Raw genomic sequence first — 12,890 nt, forward strand, 5'->3', positions numbered from 1 at the left:
CCCCAAAAAAAAAATATATACAACAGAGCTCTTCAATCAACAATGAAAGCAGTGTTTACTCTTCATTTAAAGACTTATGAATTCCTCTCGCCCCCGCCTTGCACTTGCGTGGCATTAAGTGAAAAGAGAAAATAGCCCAGTTAAGCGCTCGGTTTATTATTCTTCAAACTCTTGTCTGAAAAGTAATACGCTTTAAATGTACTGGTGCTCTCCGGCTCTGTATCTGTTTCAGCCTTTTTTCCCTTACCAGGCGGTATGTGTGTAAGTGAGTAAAGTTACATCGCAAAGAGAGAGAGGCAGAAAGATGGATTATTTTTCCTGAAGCGTGGACTTAAGTTTCTGCTCTGTGCTGCTGGGTGGCCCACTCCTCTTTAGCCGTGTTAACATAAGAATAGAGGGGTGGCCAGGGGGGGCGAGGGAGGGTGGGGTAGCTGGGTAGCTGGTTTAAATTATTCTGCGCCTCCGCTGCTGCATAGCAGGAGCTGTTGTTATCCACTTAGAACATCAGACGATTTGTTCCTTCTCCCTCTCGCTTCTCTCCCTCTCTCAGCCCTGTGGGCGTCTTTACTCTGGACCCTTTGTACCACTGTTATGTTATAACTCCTGTCTCGGCCAGGGTGCACCTCATTCCCAGCCACTTGTTTACTTTTCTTGTCCTGCATTTCTTCTTCAAATTCTGTTCAAAAGAAATGCTTTAAAATGACTTTGAAATCTGGGTTTTCCACCGGAGAGTCTCCATATCTGGTTTGAACGTCTTCTACCTCCAAACTAATCAAGCCGCCATTGGAGTGACCGATTCCACCTCGAAGATCTAAATATCACAACCCTAACTCTCTCGTCGGCGCTCAGTGACGAGCGGCGTGACGCTCGCAGGCCCAGATGAGGAATGCAGTTATGAGGAGATGTTTGTATACATTCAGCCCGCGCCTTGGAAAGCAGCGATGGTAGTTGAGCACAGCTTAAAGACATCTGGATGCGATGAAATGCCATTTGTCTAAACAATCAAGAGTCTTACCAAAGCCACCCAACGTGCGCTGTGCTTTTAGTACATACTTGTGCAATGTGCTTCGACAGAAAGCGTTATTGACAAATATTTCATTGCGACAGCCTCGTGGGATCCCAAAACGAGATTTTTTTTTTCTTTCTGTTTTTTTGCATCATTCCAGCTTTCTGCTGTAAACATAAAGCATTCGTGACGGCCGTGTACTTGAGGATGGATGAGATGCGGGGAAGTTCATTTTGAAGGTGGGGATGTGGGTGGTGGAAATAAAGAGAGACATTAAACCATGGTGGCATTTGATTATAAATAAGACTGAGGCAAATGAGTGAGATCGTAATCTAAATGCTTCAAATTTAATGCTTATTCCTACTGGGGGGAAGGGGAAGAAAAACAGTGAATAATAACTGCTCATATTTTGTGGTTGACCACCAGCCATCAGTGCAATTCAAGAGAGTTTAAATGAACTTGACTTGAGCTACACTATCAAGATGTGGGGATGGATATCTATGCAGGCTGAAGACACAAAAGAGAAACACTCGGAGAGAGAATGAGGCATCATCTGTCAAAAGAAATGCCACACCTATAGATTTATTTTCTCCTTAATTCCATTCAAACAAATGGTCTGGGCAGTCATGACAGCCAGTGCTCTGCCAATGTGTGTGTGTGTGTGTGTGTGTGTGTGTGGTGGAAGTGAAGGGGGCAGGCAGACATGACTGGGATAATAAGCATCATGGAATCTAATCAGATTTCTAAGAGGAATTGATTGTTGTGAGGCAGCCGGTGCAGGAGTGGGGTTGACAATAAGCTGAAATATAAGTGTTAATTTTTATGCTAATCCTCTGGCATCTCTGTGTGATGCAATTTGGTCCAGCAGCCCCTCGACTTTGCGACGCAGATATGAAATTGTCCCGCGCACAGAGAAAATGTCAGCTTGCCAGACCCTGAAAGCTTGTAATTTATTAGGTATGTTTCTATTAGTATGTGTCACAGTTGTTAGGGAGCCACATGCGCGGGAAGGCAGGCAGACAGGCAGACAGACAGGCAGGCAGCCGCTCCACGTCTTTCTCTCCTCTCCCTTTCTCCTCTCTTTCTCTAATATTTCACTCTTTTCTAACCCTCATCCTCCCTTCTCCACCTTTTTTTTGTTCTCCCCACATTGCCATGCACTTTTTTTAACACACACACACACACACACACAATAGCACACACCATGCTTGTTCTTAAGATGGTCTCGGCTCAGTGGCTGCTACACTGGGGCCTTAATGTATTATCATATATCGGGTGGTCCTTGCCCCCTGGACAAAAGGCTATTTAATACAATTTAATGACATTCCCAAGAACGAGGGATGTGTGTGTGTGTGCGTGTGTGTGTGTGTGTGTGTGTATATGGTGGTGGTGGGGGGGGGGGGGTAGAAAGTGAGGGGTAGAGTGAGAGAATAAAAGAGTGGGAGGGAGAAAAGGGGGAAGAGAAGAATAAAAAAGAAAGGCAGAGGCCCAGATGAAAATAGCATCTGTGTTTTTCATGGCTCGCCCATGCAAACATTGCAGTGTAAAATGCGTGACTTCCCCTCCTCTCTCTCTGTCTCTCTCTCTCTGTTTCTACGTCCCTGTGTCTGTCTCCACCTGCAATAAAATGCTCAAGGTGTTAAATATAGTAATGCCACAATCAAAAAATCCGTTGCCATTATCGTCCATAAGTCAGAGAAGCATAACCTTTAAACTTCTCCTGGTACACCAAACCCAATTTCTGACACAGTTCATAAAGAATATTCTTCAGCAGAAGCCATTTAGTGTATTTACTGAACACTGTAACATAACTCTGCATGGGGCCCCACAATGTCTCCGAGAAATATGTGCATATACAGATATGCAAGAGTTGATGCGTTTTGAAGCCAATTCAATGTTCTTTTGAAGCATAAAAAGGAAACATATACTCAACCAACGTATCCACAAAACTGCTCGTGGAAAGTAATTGTTTTATGGGTATCAATGGAGGGCCGGTTAATAGAGGGCGAACATGTGGCGCCCCACCAGCCACAAAGCATAATTAATTCAGAGTCAGCAAGCTTAATAACTATAATCAAATATTTGAAATGAGCAACTGAAATAGATTTACTTTTTAAGCATTGTAAAATGACTTCAAATTGAGATATACAGTATGAAATTAAGTGTAAAAATGTGTCTATTTTGCATTCCCTTTCCTAATGGGCAGTGGGTAATGCACTTATTCAGCACGGGTTTCCTCCTGATCTCACCAATATATAATTCAAGTGAATTGGTGTAGAAAGGGCGCGGAAGACGGCCCCAATAACCAACCAATCAATAAAACAACTGGATTCACGAGCAGCCACCAAGGGTCTCACAAATAAGCTGTCCTGTTTGTATTTCTCGGGCTTTCAAGAATTGTAGCGAGACGGACTTAGACACTTTCTCCCACTCTTTCAAGACATATTTAAAAAGATCTAATACGTGTGTTTTCAAAACAAGGGGGGCAGGCTATGGTATGTTGTGCTCCTCCAAATTTAATATCATGTTTAAATTTAGGTTTGTTTTTGTTTTTTCATGGGGGATCCTTCTGCTTGCTGAGAAAAGAGACAGATTAAGCAGCAATACTGAGCTGTTGGATGGACAGTGTTGTCTTTTCTGATTCAATCGTGGAGTAAATGTACCAGTCCTCTGTAGTTTGAGTCGAAGCTTAGTGGACCAAGCTAGAAAACAACGGCTGCTCTCAGAGCCCACAGCCAGGTAAATAATCACCACTCGTGATCGATGGCTATGTTTCGGCTTTGTTAAGGTTAGAAAAATATTTTGATTTTGGAGATATTTTGAAAAAGTCAACACCGGTGCCCCTCCTGCATCAGTTTTGGCCACGTCAGGGACGCCGTGTCGGTTTCCACTCTTTAAATACATACTGCCTTTTCAAAACAAACTTCCATCTTCACAGGAAGTTAGACTGAGGAAATTAAACCACCTCGGTTGAGGAAAAAGAGCATGATTTACATTAAAACGACTCATGTGACTAGTGAGTGACGAACAACGTCACATGAAAACATTTACTTGAACTTGCACATGAACAGCCATCTCCTGGGCGTTAGTCCTGTATTTTTTTTTTACCCATCCACCATTTGTGTGTGGATGGGTTATTTATGACATACTCTTTATATTATGTTAGTTACTCTCAGAGTCCAGCAATGATGCGGATTGGTTTCCATTGGAGTTAGTTGAAAGTCAGAGTGGCTCATAGACACTAAAAGGTATCAGACACCGAGTAGCAATGACGTTGGTATTTGGCGCCTTGGCGACATGTCGATCACAAGGTGTCCAAACTCTAAAGCATCCCCTACTTTCTGGTCTGTTTGACTCTCAATGGACCAGAACGTACTAAATGAACATCATGATGGATTGAAGAAGACTTGAAACTAGAGATTCAGACCATAAACTAATGTTTACAATGTTTACCGGGATAATAATTAAAGTGAGAAGTAGGGTTAGGGTTGATGGGACCTGTTTTACTAATAAAATGCACTGCTGCCATTACCATCAGTAACTACAGGTGTCACCAAATCAACCCTGACTGAAATCCTATGAATGATCAGAATCAGAAATAAGAAGAAACATATTTATTGCCAAGAAGGATTTTTCACCAATGAGGAATTTGTCTTGGTGTCTAAGGTACATGCATTGAGGACAATAACAATAAACAAAGTGTTTATTATAGAGACTACAGACTATAACAGTGACTATGTTCGCTTTGACTTAAATGAACATACATATGACCAATGTCTCCTTTCAGCAACACCGTGCTATATACAGAAAATTCTAATATTGATTTTGTTTTTTTATTATTATATCAACATGTAAACATACTTTTAATATTCAAGAGTTGAAATGGCGGAAATACTTGTCTTAGCTATTATACCGATGTGTAGTTTATTTATTGATCATTGCACTGTTTCATGTATACTGTGTATATGTTATATTTGGCCTTATATGGCTTATATATATATATTCAGTATCTGTACTGTACAGCATTGGAGTCCAAGATAAATTTCCTTCCAAGGACAATAATGTGTATCTTATGTTATTCTGTAATCTATATTTTATTAGCTTGTGATGCGATTCTATGTCAAAGATCAATCTCCAAAATAACGTAAACAAATAGTCAAATAATTGTAGCAGAATAAACAGTACAGTAAATTCCTCTAAATGTTTGTGAAATTCCAAGTAGCAAAACATGAAAATATTCAAATGAACTCAGAAATGTACTTAAATACGACGCTTTCCGCCACCACCTGTTAGGAAGGGCAATACAATGATTTTGGCTTCCTATTCTTTTTCTATTCTATTCTAATTTTAGTCATCTGCCTCTTTATGTTTAAACACTGCTAAAATCGCTCATACTCGTACGCTGAGTGGTACCAGAAAGCCAGTCAAAACTGTACTCAGCGGGCCCTGAAAACACACTGAAAGGTTTGGATGCAATTCACATATAGGTCAATTAAATGCAACAACATCTGCTCTCTCCCTACCATTTGCATATAGCATTCATATGTTAATGATGTCCCTTGTTTTTTTGTTTTTTTTTCTGCATGTGTGTATGTGCATGTGTGTATGTGTGCACTATTTGTTTCTCTCTGTGTGCATTTTTTCCCCCTGTACTTCCTCCCCTCCTCCCAGTCTCTTTGTATCGCCAAACAAAAAGAGATGCAGAAAATTTGGATTCATACTTCCATTTTCGGAAGGAAAAAAAAACCAGATACACCCGTCCTATTTTCACTTCCTCTCGCCTGACGATTAAAGGGGAGGTTAGACGAGTGCCACAGTTGCTCCATTGCTGTGCCCCTGATTCCGACAAGAAGCCCCTTTAACAGCAGAGAAGGCAAGGCCGTCTCTCTTCCCCAAGCAGCTTAATGCCTTATAAATCAATGATGACACAGATGGACTAGCGATAATCTATTTAGAATGCCTCACAGCAAATATTGTTGTGCAGATGATTAGACTGCCAGTTATTTTAACTCAGACCCCTAAACCCAATCTTCCTCTTCTCATGATGCTCCTCAGATTAATGGTGGTAATTTAGGATTTGATATTTTTGTTATGTGAAATAAATTTGGAGAAAGACATGATCCGAATGGTGGGAATTAAAAGCGAAATCAGGTTGTGCAGGGCAGGCCTGTGTGTGTGTGTGTGTTGGGTGGCATGGGCAGCTTGAAGAACAAAAGACATGAAGAGGTGCTGGTGTCTGTGCCAAGGCCATAATGATAAGGCATGTTTCTTTAAAGGAGGGGGGGAGACAGACCTTTAGCAGAATTGTATCTCCAGGGCATGTGTGTGTGTGAGGGTGTGGGTGTGTGTGTGTGTGTGGGTGTGTGTGTTCGACAGTCTAGTGACACGAGGGGGGTTAATGGCAATCCAGGGTCTCTGCCCCTTTTCATGGTCGATGGGTCTCAATTTAGCGTGCAAGGGTGAGGAAGAGGAAGAGAAGAGAAGAGGAGGAGGAGGAGGAGGAGGAGTGCAAAAATGAAGTGGAGGTTGTCAGACGTGGCAGCTGCTCGGAGGCCCTGATAAATATAAGCCCTTATTGATCGGTTGAAAATGAAAGATCCCCGAGTGGCGTGCAGTATTTAGCTTCTTGTCTGCCTCGTGTCAGTGGTGGCCTTGCCCTGGAGGGATAGATTTTCAGCTGTGCCTCCGGGCACCGCATCACGCTTGGCTTTGATTTCATCTTTAACCTTTTTTCGGCTGCGTTCCCTTGACCTCTGCATCGTCGCCTGCTGAATATGTTAGATCTTCATCTTGGCATAGACACCCCCCCCCCCCCCTCCCTGCCACCTCATCTTCTTCTTCCTCCCCACCCGCCACTGTCTTCTCCTTCTTCAGCCAGCGTCCCCCCCCTGTCCGTCTTCCTCTTCAGGTCTATATTATGTCATCATCGCCTCCTCTTCTAATCTTTCCCGACCCTCCGTTTCTCCCTCCAGGTGGCCATTCCAGTAAGCAGCAGTCAGTCAGGAGTGACAGCGAGGGGCCACTTGATCCAAACAGACAGGTTGCACTCCAGTATGCAGTTGGTGTGTTAAAGTAAGCTCACACACACACACACACACACACACACACACACACACACACACACACACACACACACACACACACACACAGTTCATACCCCCCACCCCCCGCGTAGCAAAATGTCCTCAACTTTGACGATTTTCCACATTCTTCTAAAACCCTGTTTGGTATTTGCTTCTCACACTGTGACGATAAAAGAACAAGACGCATACACACAAGTAAATGCACACATACGCTCACACACTCCAACTGTTCGTCATTCGCTCACCATTTAGTCTTATCCCCAAAGGCTCTCTGTCTTAAAACCAAAACACACACACACACACACACACACACACACACACACACACACACACACACACACAGACAGTCACACAGCTACAGTACACTGCTGCTATGTGCGCAGACAGAACTTGTAACAATCTGGATTGTGATAATCTATGATAATCATCCACCACATGCCACCTAAAAACGCACATGGGTGGCATTCAACACCCACACTGGCACATTGCTTCACTGCATCTCGCCTCCCTCTGCCGCTCTCCCCAATGTCACTACCTCCAGCGTCAATGTCACCACTCTGCTCCTTATTTCTCTTTTATGTATGAGGAGGCTCACGCTGCAACAAGCCACGAAGGGGGGGAAAAAGGAAGGAATCCTGAACAATTTATGTTTGGCATTAGTGTAATTGAATCCCACTCGTATATCAAAGTAAGAAAGTTGCGAGGTGGTTGGTGATATAAATACGAGGTAGGGATCCATGAAAACACAGACCCGTCCCTCCCCTTTTCCCTTGTCTTCTGAACAATGTCTCCCATCTCTTTTTTTTATATTCTTTCCCTCTGTCCCCTCCTTTAGCTAGATGGATGATAAATTCCCAGCCAGAGAGCCAGCAACAGCTGTTGGCAGACAGGCCTGATATGAGAATAGCAGCATAGGATGAGCAGGCATTAAAAATTAATATGCTATTTAGCCTAGGTGTATTTTAGGTATTTGACATTTTCATGTCCGGGACAGACTAAATTTATTCATAGTACAGAAAAAAAAATAAAAAATAAAAAAAATAAGAAGAGAGGAATGGGTGTGTGGAGGGTAGGGGGAGGGGGGTGGGGGGTTGATGGAGGAAGAATGCAGGGAAGACTAACTGAAGGCCATTCTGGCTTTATGTTCACCCGGTTTCACCTTGCCTCCCACCACATTGATGTAAGGGGATATATATATATATATATATATATATATATATATATATATATATATACACCTATTATAACACCTTCTGTTTTATCTCAAAATGAAAGGTCTAGCTCAAAGATGTGTGTGCAAGCAGTGCAATAGCCAGGCTAACATTTAAATGTTAAAACCATTTCCTGTACTAGCGTTGCAAATCTGTGTCATCCTTTCACTGCTCCTTGCACTATCTCAGGACATAAAGGACTTGTCGCGATATTCAACATTGAGTATGCATTGCGTTTTCAATTATTTTCCTATTCAAATTTAGTTTTAAATTTTAATTATTAAATAAAAAAAACCTGGAGACTGACCTCACTAGAAAAATGTTATTATTCTTCCAGTCCCATGTCATTGTCAGGGTGTCAAATTGTCACGCACCTCGGCGTCTGATGTTAACCACCATTCAGCATCTGTATGAGACGGACCAGGCAGCGAAACAATGCAATGTTAACCTACCCCTCCGCACAATGCCAAAGTCAAGTGATGAAGGATAAGGAGCGAGGACAAGGTCAACAAAGACTTTCACCCAGGAGACCCATGATCGTGTCCTGGGTGAAACCAAAAGTGTTATTCCCGCTTCCGGCCACATGTCAGGGTCTTCCCCATTTACATTTGCCTGATGAGTGAACTCTTGTGGTCATGTGAGTAATAATTTCCTCTGGGGAGCAAAAAGGTGGAACTAGCGTGACTTCACACCACAACACCTCTTTCTAAGTGGGTTGGGTAAATGGTTTGCTTAACCAAGCATGTGACTTTGACATGGGAGACAGGATGTTGTCTCTTTATCTCTCTATCTCTTGTTGTTATTCGTGGCCGATCGGAAAATGTCTCATTGTGGGACGGTTTCAGATTATTCATCACCTCTTTTGGATGCTCATATCTCAATTCCAGGAAGCGGACACAGTGTGAACATGTGTGTGTTAAAATGTAAAAAAACCAAGATGTACAGAACAGTCGAGTCGCATGTTGAAGAGGAAGAAGGAATACTGTAGTAGAGTAGCAGCATTCAGTATTCTCATTCATTCAGATTAGGAATTTAAACGCCAGCTGCCATTACAGACACAATACTGAGCAATGTAAACTTTACATTCTGTTCAATTATAAACATGATTAAATGCAATTCCACTGCAAAATGCACCATACACACAGAAATGTCTGATTTTGGCAGTAAATGTTCTATGTGTTCAGGTCTTGAATGACTGACTCCTTTCCAATGGCCCAGGATTAGTACTGAGCCACTGTTCCACAGTCAAACACAAGACCCCTGGAGGTCCAGACAGCAAAAGTACAAGTCCCATGCTGAGCCATGCCAGGACAGTCCTCTCTCTTTATCGCTCCTCTCGCCGTCTCTCCCCTTCCCTCCCCCCTCAGTGATTAATGGCTAATGCTGCTCTAGTACATCTCTATATTCCTCCTCATCCCTTCCTCGCTAATCGTTGTGAAATCTTAGACATGGCCTGGATTTGGCCTCCTGGAGAAAGGGGGGTGGGTGGGTGGCTTGGAGGGCAATTTCCACCTCCCACTGCATCCATATCACTTTTGACTTAATTTCCCTTGCAATGCTATTGCTTCCCTGTCTTTATAAACCGTAACACATATTTTCTTACATTGTTCATTAAGAGAAACAAATAAGACACATCCCTCCTCTGTGTGCTACCTGGGTACTATCCAACTATCCAATCCGTTTATGGCACTTGAGGAGACTTTTTTCTAAAAATCAGTATTCATGTTTTCACTATTTCGAGCAAAGAGAAAATGGACGTCCACAATTCAGTTCTCATTCAAACAAATGGCTATCATGAGCTGATCTGCAGGTTGAAATCTAAAAATAATACAAAATATTTCACCTTAAAATAGTGACATAGTGCTTAATATTTTATATGAGACGAGTCATCATACATACTCATACTAGTATTTAAATATGTTAAATGTTGCTCATGACTCGGTTGATGCCAGCTTGTAGCTAGTTCAGTATATGTGAGTTTATGGTCTCAATCTCTAGTTTCAAGTCCCCTCAATCTAGCATGATACATATGTAGTAAATGATGGTCATTTAGAGCCTAATTGATGATAAAGCAGGGTATGATTTAGGGCGGGGCTACCTTTTGATTGACAGTATGCTACCACAGAGTTGTCTAGTGTGGGACTCGTCTGTGTTTTTAACACTTTCACAGTTCAGTCCATGAAGGTTTATTGTAACCGTTTAGGTTCCTGTCTCATTCAGTGTTTGGTTATATTTAGTTCCACCCTCTCAAAAAAAAAGTCAAGATGGTGACAGCCAAAAACCAAGATGGCGATGGCCAAAATGCCCAACTCCAAGCTTCTAAACAGTATAATATAAACCAATGGGCAACGTTGAGGTGACTATGTCCATTTCAGTCTGAGTAGAGTCTCTGACCTCAATCGAAAATGCATTGGGTGGCTGGGCATGCAGTCAACATTCCATGCTGGTTTATTCAACTTTGTCCACAATTTTTCCTAAAACCTAACAGTATTAGTTGCCTAATATTGACCAAACCGTAGCCAAAGAAATGGATGCCAAAAAGGTTGTAGAAACTGATTGTAGAAACTCCGTCAGGCTCTAATACATGAGTAAGGTGGTTGAAAGCTTCAGCAAATTACTTTGTCAAAGCACCTTTTTTTTCGAAGACAGGAAACAAATTTCACCCGAAAGTGGCCCCCTAAAGCGAAGTGAAAATATCATTGGCTAAACAGATGACAGGCATGACTCAAAGCTGGATATAAACCCCTGTAATCACAACCACAGCACATGCACCTGTGCTAACGCAGCAACCGGCATGCAACAGCGTACCGGCAGTATCACTTCTGATTGCGTTTATTTATACCTCTGGTTTAGCGAGGACTCATCTTTCACCTCTTTCTATGCAGCTTTTGTTTCTCTCGTTTTTTTTGGTTACCCCTTTATCTGCTAATTATTTGATTTCCTGTCTTCCACTTTCACTCTCCCTCTCACCTCTTTCTCTCCATCTCCATTGCTTCCACACTTGGCAGCGTCCCGTCGCAGCACAGAGCCTTACTGTATATACACTGACTGTTATTACCTTTGGGAGCGTTTAGCAGCTCTGTGTTTAACACCACATAACCTCCGCTACATCAGCAGCAGCAACACGGAGGAAAAACCTGGGAGGTGGAAACCGGAGACGGCTCGTGTTAGGTGAGTGTTTGACTGATCACCACGATAAAGACGACAAGTGAGAAGCAGAGGGAACATGTGACAAGCCCGCTTTATTTCAACCTATTGGATGATCAGTGATTCTTAAGGAGAGGCAACGTTTCTGGCGATATCTCTCACTACAAAGTAAATAGAAATCAAAGCCCTTCACGCTCTGAGACAGAAGCACTATATGAAAGCAACTATCTTAACAACCTCCTTCATTTCTGCTCTTTCTTCCTCCTGTACGTCGCATTGATTTCACGTAACTGGTGTTAAGTGAAACTATTTGAGAGGCAATGGATCCACTTGACTTTCTCTCTCGGAGGTATGCAGTGATTGGCTGGCAGTGCCGTCAAATTAAGCTTCAAACTTAGCTTTGGTGGTTGTTATGTTTTTTTATTATTCCTAATGAAACGATCAGACTTTTGCTTGATATTATTTTACCAAATTAAAAGTCTAATTTAGACGCCGTTTGTTCCCTTTTAGTAGCTCACAGTTTGTGTGACGGTGTAGTTTTCTAAGTGCCACCATGGCCTTTGGGTCTGCAGCCTCTTGGCAGATTACTGTCGCTCCCTATCATTCAAATACCCCCCACCCTCCCTTGACTAGCATATTGTACACATGAACACCCCCTCCCCCCCCCCCCATCTCCCTTCCTTACCCCACTGCATCCCCCTTCTCCCCCGATAGGGATCTGTGGGCGTTGACGTCTGCCTCAAAGGAGTTTTTAGAGGGTTAGGGGAGCAACTTGACAGATAACAGGACTACCAAAGGAGCCGACGCAGAGTCGTGTCCATGTCCATCAATGTGCTTGTCCATAAGCACGGGAGGAAAAGTCACGTAGACCAAACATCGACAGCAGCTCAGGGAGAGACACTGTCAGGTGATTATAAATAGAGAAGAAAAAAAAGATTTAAAGAGTGTTCAGGGGGATTGGGCGCTTAGACATGAGCACACATACACTTACATACACACACACACACACACACACACACATCCGTTCTGGCGTTTCTCGCTCCGTCCCATCATCCTCCCAGGATATCAGGTTGTAATTGATATATGGGCTCGGTTGTCTCTCCCCACCTCACTGCCGTACGTGTGTGTGTGTGTGAGTTAAGGTCGACTTCACCCGTGGTTCTTCCTATCGCTCCGTCTATGAGCTGACCCGTCACTTCCCCCCGTGTGGGACGGACAGAGATGGATGAGCAGGGGAAAAAAAGCCCCCCCACTCCTCCCTTCAAAAAAAAGAAGTTGCGTCATTTTACAATTCCACAAAAGATCTAACGTGTTATCAAAGTAAGTTCCAGCATATTAGCGACAAGAAGCCCCAACCCCCTCATATCCTCTGTCCCCCCCCCGCCCAGCACCTACCGCCTCCCTCTCCTCCTTTGTGGCACTGCTCGCTCGCCTCGGCAAGCT

At 43.1% G+C, this 12,890-nt stretch overlaps 1 protein-coding gene across 3 annotated transcripts in view; it reads left to right on the top strand.

Moving 5' to 3' along the window:
* Positions 1–12,890, top strand: part of znf536 (zinc finger protein 536) — a 218,101-nt gene that overhangs the window by 70,974 nt on the left and 134,237 nt on the right. For all 3 annotated transcript variants that reach the window (XM_084006599.1, XM_084006602.1, XM_084006600.1), the window contains exon 4: positions 6,979–7,078. The gene's annotated coding sequence lies outside the window, so the exon portion shown is untranslated. The remainder of the gene's footprint in view (positions 1–6,978; positions 7,079–12,890) is intronic.

This window comes from Eutrigla gurnardus (genome assembly GCF_963514095.1).
Source record: "Eutrigla gurnardus genome assembly, chromosome: 1".
Lineage (NCBI taxonomy): Eukaryota > Metazoa > Chordata > Actinopteri > Perciformes > Triglidae > Eutrigla > Eutrigla gurnardus.